At 38.3% G+C, this 12,004-nt stretch overlaps 1 long non-coding RNA gene across 1 annotated transcript; it reads right to left on the bottom strand.

The window, feature by feature from the left end:
* Positions 1–21: 21 nt before the first annotated feature.
* On the bottom strand, positions 22–11,736 carry LOC116698548 (uncharacterized). Its single transcript, XR_004334247.1, has 3 exons — positions 11,606–11,736; positions 5,068–5,223; positions 22–209 (listed from the first exon to the last, which is right to left on the bottom strand). It is a non-coding gene; the product is annotated as an uncharacterized LOC116698548 (long non-coding RNA).
* Between the last annotated feature and the right edge of the window lie 268 nt (positions 11,737–12,004).

Here is a 12,004-nt window from a genome sequence, read left to right as displayed (position 1 = left end):
GAGGAGATGGGCAGACTTGTAGGTCTGGTCCGGGTCACTGGATCTTCTTCAGGTGTTAGCGGCCTGCCTCTGTCCCTCTCCTTTTCCGCTTGTCGCCATGACAACGGAGGCAGCTGTAGGTTGCCAGAAAACCGCCTGTGGACTTTGCACACCTCTACCCCGAGTGTGTTGCCTGTGGAAAATTGGCCCACAGGAGGATCCTTATGCTCCTGAATATGATAAAAAAAAATGACAAACATGACAATTTCATGGGTTAGATTTCCATGAAATTGCTTCATAATATTCCCTCTGGGTAGGCTTTGTGGTGAATAAACACGATGAAAATATGGGTGAAATGTTTTTGTGCTAATGACAGTGGCACAAAAACAACAAGATTAAACAGAAACGATAGAGCAAAAGCCAAAAGGTAAAGCAATGAAAAGGAAATTAATGAAAGGAAAATCAAGAAATAAGTAGGCCTAATTTATAATATAAAGGCTTGGGAGGTAAAACAAGAAAGATTTACGAGACTAATTCAGCAGTCATAAACCAAAATTGTCTGCAGCAACTCAAAGTACAAATGTTTGAAAAAAGTAAATAATCTGCCTATCCTGCACATATCCCTGATTTAACAAAGTGCCCATTTATGCATTTATGTTTTATGCTTTAAACAACACAGAGAAAAATTAACCGTTTGATCAAAGCCTATTTAAGACCCTTGACACCTGAGCTGCCAAATGACATTTTGATAAAGCAGTGCTGAATATAAATTGTGCGTTTAATGCGTCTGGTTGAGTGTGAAGGTTCCGGTAAGGAGTCCTGGGTGCTTTCACTGTAATGACGGGTTGTAAACAAGCCAGGGCACTGAGGAAACAGAGACAGGCTGCCAGAGCTCATTCTGCATACATCACCCTCCACTTTATGTTCACAACGCGAAAGTGTAAATGAAACTCTGTGACAGGTTTTAAATAAACAAGGGAGATGGGGTGGCACAAGGATGCCGGGAGAAGGGGGAGGGGGGGGGAGGGGTGGCATAATAGGATCGAGGAATTTCTTGAACATGACTTTTGCAAACAAGAAATCATTGGTCCATTTTTGTATGTGGCGCGGGAGACGATGAAGAGGAGTGTGAAAGAAAAGGGTCAAACTAGTTATTCTCTTGATTGACAGTATAAACATAAATGCAGTTATTGTTGCACGTAAATACTATAGCCCGACTGAGAATGGATTTTTGAGGCCATTACTAATATCCTTATTTATGAGATATATATATATATATATACACACACACTGTATATCTATAAATGTACATATCAGTGCTCTCTAGTGGACAAAATATGTAATGATGCTCTGTACTGCAAATCCTTGTTACTTATATTCACCCGTACTTACATATCTGCAATCTGATATATTGGTCCTGGACAATTAGTTGGTCTAGCTCTAGTAGGTACCAAAGTTACTTTTTTCTGATTAGCTTTTCAAATGACTATTTCCTTAAGCCCAAGGTGATGTCTCCAAATGACTTGTTTTGTCCGATCAGCAGTCCACAACCTTAAAGTATTCAAATTACTATCATAAAAGACTTAAAAAACAACAAAGGCTTACAATGGAGAAGCTGAACCTGAATTTTAAACTACAATCAAACTTGTTTTTTATTCATTAATTAAGCAACAAATTGTTTCAGCTCTGTTAATCAAACATCTGCTAAAAATAAAAATGACCAGTAGCATTTACCTAAGCCTGATACCAAGTCAAAAAGACCACTGAGAAAGCACATGCACATCTGTCTTATTGAGGTGATGCGTCCAAAACTGTGACCGTGAATTACATCTCCCAAGGGGCTGACAGCACTGTTTCTGCTCCCATTAAAATGTCCTCTGCATCAAGAAAAGTATGTTCCAAGTCCAAATTCGCTCTTCAAAGAGGACAAAGTGATCCTCTCTGAGATTTGGAAATGACTGAGTCCTGTGAGAGATGAAGGTCAAAAGGAAAAACGCCAAAATTCTAATTAATGAGAGAAGAAAGTGAGATAGAGTGATGTCAAATGATGAGAGACAACAGATTGAAAGTGATGGACAGTAATGGACTGGACACGCCAAATAGGAAGCAAAAAATAAACATGAATGAGACAGTAAACTGCTAAATAGGGAAAGTTTTTGAATAGGAGAAGGGAAGACAGCTTGAATGCTTGAGACAGTGACACAAACCACAGACAGTCGTGGGTCTGCCTTTCTTTCTGATTGTCCATAAATAAAGCTCTGCTGACTCCCCTGCTCCTTCTAGGAAATGCAATTTGTCTGATTTATTGTGCCTGTCTTTTTAAGATAGATTCTTCCTGTTACGGGGAAAAAGGGTGAAAATTAAATCTAGCAAAACATGACTCTATTCCTACAACTCTGATATGGGCCATTTCCACTTACACAATCACTCACAACAAACATTACAATCACTTTCTTGTCAATATGTCACAGTGCCATTGCTGGTTTACTGCCAAATCATGTATCAATTGTGTATTGACTGCACTTCTCACATTTGGACATGCAATTTCAGTTATATATTGATCCCACATCTGTTGTCGCTTGGAAGTGGAAATACTGCTAATTCACTTTGAGCGCATAGAAGATGGGAGTAGGATAAGGATGTTGAGTATTTTCGAAACCTGGATTCATCATATGTTCCTGAACATGGTCATAAAAGGACAGGAACTGAGATTAAAGGTAAAACAGTGAGTCTGAAACAGAGGGAGTGTATCTCCAGTGTCAAACAGAGGTGGAGTGGGTGTTTTCTCGATGTAGATGAAAGGCCTTTCTTGGCTGCGGAGTCCAAACAACTCCAGTGTTCTCTGGGATGCTTCCAAAAAGCCTTTTTGAAGAAGGTGGAATAAATGAGACAACTTTAGGAGTGAAGTTCTAACAGCATGACCTGATGAGGTGCCTGATTTTTTTAATCTAGGAGCCAAAAAGATAAAAAGAGAGACTACTTTAATTATTAATCAAGTATGGAATCAGAATGGAAGACGGCAGAGAGACACTCCAGGGTGTTGAGGTGTAGAATGACAGACTCACATTTCACTTTTCTGTAAAATGAAGAAAAAAATGACTTTGGCTTGAAAATGAACTTCTACTGTGTAACCACGCTAAAATACATACATATAATTGAACTGCTAATTCACTGATATTTGCATCTTGAACTATGTCACATTAGCATTGTCTTTTTATATGATTTGTTATACATTTTTTTTTGATTGTCTGCTCATTTGTTTATATGATTCAGTTTTTTCAGATTATTTGGATGTTGTGTTATCTTAATGTTGCACACTGAATGGATGTTGATGAACTGTGTAACAACAAGGGCAAAATATGTCCAGTATTTTATTGTTCTGTCCCCAACAAAGCCTATTGTATTTTTTATAAAATATATTACAAAGTTGTCAACAGTGAAGTGCTAGTTACTGAAAAACTAACGTGTTACAGTTACCTACCTAAAAAGTAACTAAATGACTTTACAGATTACTTTAACCAAAAAGTAATTTGTTACTGTGATAAGTAACTTTTTATTTACTTTTTAAGTGAGTAATTTGAAATGCTACCAATGGCAATGTGGCTTTAGCATTCATTTCAGTATTGCTGTTTTTATTATCGTCTCGTCATGCGTTCACACACTGTCCACAGCTAATCTTGAATACTAATGTACGCATCAGCCTAATATCTTTTGTGCACATTAATGACTGTATGCTCAAGGACCTCGCGTGGTTGCGGTGGTCATTTAAAACATTTAATAATGCCAGCTGCTGAAAGGCCTTTGTCAGTTAAAACACCACTGACGATACACTGGACAACTTCTTGGTCAACATAACAGGGCAACGTTGCCAAAAGGAATTCATGCTGAATGCCTCTATACATTTTGCACTCAATGACGGTATAAACAAGAGCAAGTCCAAGTCCTTGAGCTTAGAAAATGTGCACAAAAACTATTAAGCTGAGGGCCTCGAACCACAACCCGTGGGTTGGCCAGGTTCGGGTGCATGCTTGAAAATGCTACTGGAAAATATCACAGGTTCAGGCGGTCAAAAAGTGAAACAGCAGCATTCCGAGTAAGTTATTAATACTTACAGATATATTAAGTATTCATATGATTCAGATTATGGGGTTTAAACGTTGCCTTGCATTAAAAATGGGAGTCTAAAGCAGTGCTGCGGACATTACATTTTTTCATGAAAGTAAATATTACCATTAATAATTCCTAACATTAACGGCCATTATACTGGATTAAATTGTGTATTTTCTCTATTAGCGTTTTCCTATATTTTTATTATCATAAATATTCAGTAACTAGCCAGTCCTGAATTCAAGGGGGGTCGGAGGGTGATGGAGGCCAGTCACAGCAGGAAAACTATCATCATCCAGAATGCTGCTTGGCCTCGGAGCTCCTGTTGGACAATGTCAACGTAAATGATCTGGCCTGCCTGCTCAGTCATAAACACCGGCGCATGGAGGATAGACAGATGGGCCTCTCTGTCGGATTTCTGTCCTTCCTCCTCATGTTTCCACTCAGTCCATGCCCTAAATGTCTCCTGGTGTGAGCTGTCTTTTAACAACTTTCCTCCTCTTCCCCCTCTGCCTCCGTGTCAACACTGCATCACTCCTCAACTCTCTGTCTCTATTGTCTTACTAACTCTCTCTCTCTCTCTCTCTAATGCACAGACTCACACAACACACTGTCCTTCACCCCCCAGTCTCTGTTCCAACACACACACACACACACACACCAATCTCGCTCTCTGCAGCATGTCCTGCTGGAAAGTGGTCTGTTGTGTACAGTACAGTCATCTCTTTATGAGTCACCGACCACCGCACAAACATACTGAACCTTGCTGCCTTAGTGTATTCCCACTAGAGCTCAATGTATTTTTTTGTTTGTTCGGGAGGAAACATTACACAATTTATAGCAACTGTGCAAACTGCAGAATGAGTCTGTAAACATGTGGTGCAAAATTTCACATTAAAATAAATCACAAGTAGCTGTGTAATGAATACATGGATGGGTCCGTGGTTGCACAGATGGGTGGTTGGGATGAGCAATACTTACGTCGCTGGTGTAACCCCCTGTGCACTCCTGCTTTTCTTCATCTTCCTGGGATGTTTAGATAGACTCACTCTCGATGTCTTTCTGCGTCTCTGATCCTCTCTCCAAAAACGCAGCTCTTTCCTGTTTCTCCTGCTCTGGGCAGCCTCACCAGTATGTCTGCACATATGACAGATAGAAGGGGAGAGCAATGATGAAGAAACCAGTTCCAAAAGTTATACTGCCTGCCTACCTCACAGTGGACATCATGTCTGCAATTATTGTCAAGTTGCTTTGACTTGGTAATGCAATTCTGTGTCAAGTCTCTGAACTGGGTTGCATTAAGGACTGCAATACACAACTTTGACTAAAAAGCAGACATTATAGGTCCTATAATGTCTGCTATAATATAGGAACTGTAATGGATTACCTTTCTCAGCAGTTACAAAATTGTACAAGAAGACATACATATTGTAGTAAAATGAATGGAAATATACATTGAAGGTAGACAAAAACACAGTAAAAGGTATAAAAGACAACTTTGGGCTGTAGCAATTACAAAGTGAGCATGTTAGCATGCTGCTATTAGTATTTGGTTTAAAGCACAATGTGTACACTGTAATTAGAGTCTAACAGAGCTTTAGCATGGCTGTACACTCTGTCTTGTGTCTACAAAAACTTTTTTCTATTTAAGAAATAGGCAAAACTTCTTAAATGTTTAATAAAAAAGCAGCTGTGCAAAAATGTAGCCTAAATAAATAAATGAGTAATCTGACTAGACATTTTATGTTAGCTTTCAGTACTTAATACTCTGTGCTTCACACACAGTTCAGTTTAATAATTTTAATAATGAACACACAGTTCAATACTTGGGGTTTAGCTTTGCGGCTTTATGTAACGTTAAAGCTACAGTGCTTTGTTTCTGTCACCCCCATAAGGAATTAAAAGTAATGACAACCAAACTGTCGGCGCGTCCACATGATACAAGGCTTCCGTGATCGTTCACCATCCCCACCCCTCCTCAATGCAGTTGCTAGTAGCCCCGGAGGACATGGAAGATTGAAAAAAACATGATAGACTAATCAGAAAAGGTCAAAGTTACAGGATGACACAATCTTCTGAACACTGCAATCCTGAGAAATACAGAGAGTTGTGGAGCAGATAGTGTTAATTAGATGTGTAGCAACTCATTTGAAAATGGCTTGAACCTAACGGACATTCTTCAATATCAAAAACTTACGCACTAAAGCTTTAAATATATGTGATTTGTAGTAAACGTGCTAAAGAATTTACAAAAACAATTTAACTTTAATCTTGGTATGTATTACAGCATAAAATACACTCTGTGATAATGGTTCGGTGAAAAGGTTGTTATGTGATAGAGTGCATGTCTGTGTGCCTGAAGGTCTGTCAGTCCAGTCCCGTCTTTCAGCCTGTTTGGAATGCAGCGACTGTACACTCGTCAATAATAGAAAGACCCCAGCTGGTAGAACACCACCAAAAGGCAGACATGAGTGACTAATCTTTGTGACAAAAATGAATCGATATTTTCCATGTCACTATTGATCACCCCCCACCCCCTTGTTCCACCTCACATCACCACTTACTTATCAGGCACTCTGCTCTGCTCTGTTAAATTCAGTGTCAGATTGCTGGTGAGGGAGGCTATTGTTGGTGCTTTTCAGAAGCTGCCAGGTCAAGTTGCATGAAAAGAGAATTTCTCAGCTGCACAAACAACCCTATCTTGTTTGTAGCTTTACAAAAATCTTTATTGTGGCTTCCTGTTATTTCAGAGGTAAAATGACAGCAGATACCAAAGGAATTAGTGTTTTGAGGTCTATAAGATTCAGCAGCTGGTTCTAATCTCAGCATGAGAGAAAAGTTCTCAATAATTTATGTGTTTGCATAGATAAGTCCATTGTGGGTTTCACAAGAACACCATTCAGATTCGTCATACTTTATAGTACAGATGTTTAAAGTAGATGGTAAGGCTGTGGTGGTTATTGTGACCATAACCAAAAAACAACAATTGTCTTTAGAAATATTTAAAGTAGAATCAATAATCTATTTAAAGAGTTAATTATGTATTCATTAATTCATTTATATTCAGATAGATCATTGAGCCCACATTTACAAAGATGCTGAGTTTATAGTAATATAAACAGAAACAAAGAAATCTGTTAGACAATTGTACCCATGGAAAAAAACAAGGATAGAAAATGATGAAAATTATAAAATCAGTGGCCCATGACCATGGCCCTGAACTGTCCATAAGTTGGGAGAGAACCAATCCTTAAAGCAAGGTGTAGGTCATTCAATGAGTCATTCAATTTATCATAAGTGTAAGTCAGTCACGACAGCATGTTAGATAAGATCCTAAGTTCCAGCCCAGCATCATTGTGATAGAACAGAGTTATAAAGTAGTACTAATGGGAACTTTAAAGATAAACAAATACCCCTGTTTATTACGCCTCTCTGCCAGCATTGTTCTTTCAAGAATTTAAACTACCCGATGTCTCGACCACAAATGTTTCAGACGTGTTTTTCACCTGCACGTTTCACACAACAGACTCGCTTTTGTTTTAATATTTACAGCTGTCTGCACATGCTCTGTCAGGCTAGTGTTGCAGTCCTGTCTTACGTCATAAATGTGACCTGAAGCGTTTATTTACACTTCACTGCAAGTCTGTTTCGAGAATATGCACGTTAATGCGAGGTTGATGCCCAATAAAAAGGCCTGAATAAATATATTTATTGACATTTTGCAACCTAGGCAGAGCAGAGGTGCTGTGTCTTTTTAACAGCTGTATACTACTTACTCTGTATGGATGTGACATGATTGCTATCACTGCTGTATGGCCTGGCTCAGGTTAAATCCTTTGTAAAACATGATCCAATACATACAGATAATGAATGCCATATAACTTTCATTTATTATCTACTTTAACAGTCTTAAAGAAAGTACATAAATGAATAAATCTAAGAATAACTGACAATTCCAACAATTTAGTTAAAATAAAAGATATTTAAAATTTAAAAGTGTTATATGAGTATAAGTCCAAGTAGTTCCCAAAGAAATGTATGTGCCCTAGTACTGCCATACTCTAAACTATCCATATTTGTAACATGTACTGTAATCGCAGCAAATTTTCTTAACAACCCCCATAATAATAATTTTTATTCAAGAGAGTTTTGGCACAACGGTGCTTTTAGCTAAATGCTAATATCAGCATGCTAACATACTCACAATTACAATGTTAACATGTCTGGCATGTTTAGCAGGTACAGTATGTTTACCACCTTCACCATGTAGATTATCATGTTGCTAATTAGCACTAAATGGTACAGATGTGGCTGACAATAGTTTATTATTAATAGCCTTGGTATCCCTAAAACCACCTCACTAGTGAGGCTAAAAATGTTCAGATTAAATGGAATAAAACCCTTTATTCTGTCAAATATGAGCTTAAACTACAATCATTAACATACAGTATTATTGTGAGTAACAACTCCAGAAAAGTCAAGCTGTTAAAAATAACACTAGATGGATGGACCCCAGGTCTGAGAACTACTTTACTAAACAAGCAGAGATGATAGACAGTCAAAGGTAATGTCAAATTATGTCATCTAAATCCATCAATGATAGGTGTGATCCTACACTTACGGAAGAGGATTAGTACCTCAGGTGAAACATTTATTTGAGTTCTGACTTTATTCTCAGAATTCTGATTTTAATCTCAGAATTTTTTCACCAGTGGCCGTAATCCTCCTCCTATAAACTGTTTTTAAACCATTACAACTATTAGCGCAAATCATCAGGGTAAAGGTCCAGAAGTATGTGTGTCTTAGGCCATCTGAGACACTAAAGAGCCCTTTTACAATGTACACCATACCACTGTCTAGCTATGTATTTCATAATTTCTTTCAATTGACAAATCCATCAAATAATTTCAGAGCCACTATTTTGTGAATCTCTACATTTGTAGCACACTGCCTGGCTATACATTTTGTAGTACTGATACTTACAGGCTTACTAATACTACTGTTGTCAATGGTTTGCCTAATTTTAGATAATCTTCTGTGTTACATACATACATGAAAAGACAATCTTCCCAGTAGTGCCATCAGCACTTCAGAGAAAAGGTCAGGGCTCTGTGAATACATCCATGGTTGTAATGAGTCTGAGCATTAAAACCTAAAACCGACAAGACCACTTAACCCTTGTATGATATTTGGGTCAAATTGACCCATTTCAATTTTTTCTACTTGAAAATCAATGGCATTACCTTATTTTCTGTGATAAACATGTATTTCTGACTCAATTCTGAAAATTATTCTAGCTATGACCACTTCTGTATTTTCCATAGTGGATTTTTAACATGAATTATAACCTTATGACAAAAAAAAAATCACACTTCCATTTTTAATTGTGTTCTAGTAGAGACTGATTGCCTTCCCTAAACATATATGCTATCTCAATTGATTGAAATTGAGATAAAGACAATATTTGTTAATAGTATTGAAGTAAAATTTTATTTCAGAATTGTTTTTAAAACCCCAAATAAGTCACGTGTCAATTTGACCCGAGGGATATGAAAGGGTCCCGAAAGTGAAGACAATAGAAGGGTTAAATCAAAAAAGATCATTGATAAAAATACACTGGACTAGAAAATGCACTGCTTCACCTATTTAAACAAACTTCAAGGAAACTCTTATCCCTGTAACCCAAGCAATAGGTCATCCCTTATGGGCCTGTACCTCTACAAATAATTGCTTGTTGATGAGAAGCGGGCAACAGAATGGAAAGCCATGAAGCAGCACTCAAGATGCAGATTGTAAGTATTTGACATGGATTTTGAAAAGAACACAAGGGAACATTGTGCTGGGAGTACACCATCAACTCAACAACAAGGACAAAGCAAAGGCCATAGACATACTTTTCTTTAAAGCTATTATTTCTTCCATCAAACATGACTAGTTGAAGTAGGAGTTAAGTATGTTGTCTCTGCAGCATTACCTTTCCGAAACTGTGTTCTGCAAGGTCAAATTACTGTTTTTTGTCAATGGAGTCTAGTGGCTTTGACAAGAGCATAGAAGGGCGTGTAAACTTATGCCATTTTTCCATTGCATGGTACCTGCTCTACTTTCCTCGACTCTGCTCGCATTTTTTAGTTTTCCATTACAAAAAAAAGGTCCTTGGTACCTGCTAACAGGTCTTTTTTTAGTATCACCTCCGTCAAGGTTCCAAGCAAGCTGACGCAAAACCAAAAGTTGACGTGTAAACCTGCAGACTACTGATTGGTTGGAGAGAATTGTCATTAATCACTGCGTCATTATTGCTAGCTTCTTTTGAAACTAAACTTGACTTCTGGTTGTGGCAATAGCCACATGTAGAGAGTCAAAAACAACACAACTTCAACGTTCTGTGTGTCACGTTAGGTCATGGTAGTTTCCTGCTGCGTCGCTATGACAACCAGGCACGCTCTCCTCAGTCATTAGGCTGTACTAAATCTGCAATATAAAATGTAGAACTGGGCACCACGGCCGAGTAGAGTCAAGTCGAGTAGAGTAGAGCTGGTACTAGCAGTGGTTAAGCGCCATTAATCAGGACTGTCTGACGGCAACTTAAAGTGGTGAAAATATTCTAAATATAGTGTGCACTCACACCTATGTAGGTGGCTAAAATAAATTTTGCTGCTGCCCCCGTCCACAGCAGTACATTGTTTAGCTTCGAGACTCCTGCCTGCTTCTCCAAATATGAGGAGTGCCAACTGACATCTACTGTAGGTAATACACTGACTATGTATAATTACCTCACACAACCCTACTTAAATAAATCTGAACTATCCCTTCAAAACAGCTAAGTGGTTAGTGTGTTAAGTAGTTTTGTGTGTCGGGTGGTTTCCTACTAGTGCTTTGATTTCCTGCCAAAGTTCAAAGACGTGTGCATTGAGTGACTACTCTGAATGGTCTGCAGGTGAGAATTTGAGTGTACATGGGCTTGTGGATGTGATAGACAATGTCCTGTTCAGATCATTTTTGCCCTGCGTATGCTGGAAGACATCAGCCCCTCATTGGCCCTGAACAAGAATAGGTTTTTATAGGGAATGGATGTAAAGGGGATAGTTTGCACATATTTTACATCAGAGATCAGCAGGGCTGCATGTCACCAGTGAGAAACTTTTCCCATCTGACCAGTTAATCTATGTCACACAGCGTCTGTGCACAATAGACAAATGTGGAGTTGACTCGGTCACTGTCATACATTTAAATGAATGGGACACCCACACAAAGGTAGCTTTTGTTACGTCAAAACAAAAGAGGCTCAAGAAATCCTGCATGGAACTGCGTTAATGTTACATTATATTACTCTGTAGTTCAACAATGAGAGCTTTCAAAGCCATCTGTGTGCCACAACCATCTCAAATTAACTTTACAGCAGTCACTCATTAACACCCAGATAAGTCAGAGTTACTGTTGACTGAAGGAAACATTAAGAACAAAAATCAAAGACCATACTGTACAGCACTATGCACTTATGAAGCAAATATACTTAACTTACCCAACTTTTGATCAATTCAGTGAAAAACAAACCTGTATTCCATGTAAGTCTCCAAATACTCACTTATCAAACTGTGAGTCCTAAATGGAGAAGTAAGCAGCACTGGTCACAAGACACGACAACTGTGGCAGGTCCTCTTTGTCTTTTGGGCCTGCCCACATTCATTCAATCAAAACAACACCACATCCGCTTTATTTACACCTTGAAAACTGTGATTTCAACACTGATGTCCACTCTCTAATCTGTTGGAAACACTGCTCTAGAAGCAAATAGAAGAAATAGTAGAATAAGGTAGGCCTCCTCTCTTTTGGCCATCAGGTCACAGATTGAGCTGCCTTAAGCACAAAGTTTTCAAATTTACAATCTTCTTTTGATTACACAGTCACAAAGTACTTATAG

This window comes from Etheostoma spectabile, chromosome 12 (assembly GCF_008692095.1).
Source record: "Etheostoma spectabile isolate EspeVRDwgs_2016 chromosome 12, UIUC_Espe_1.0, whole genome shotgun sequence".
Classification (NCBI taxonomy): domain Eukaryota; kingdom Metazoa; phylum Chordata; class Actinopteri; order Perciformes; family Percidae; genus Etheostoma; species Etheostoma spectabile.
Note: the sequence above shows the minus strand (reverse complement) of the source record. Positions and strands in the feature narration are given on the sequence as shown.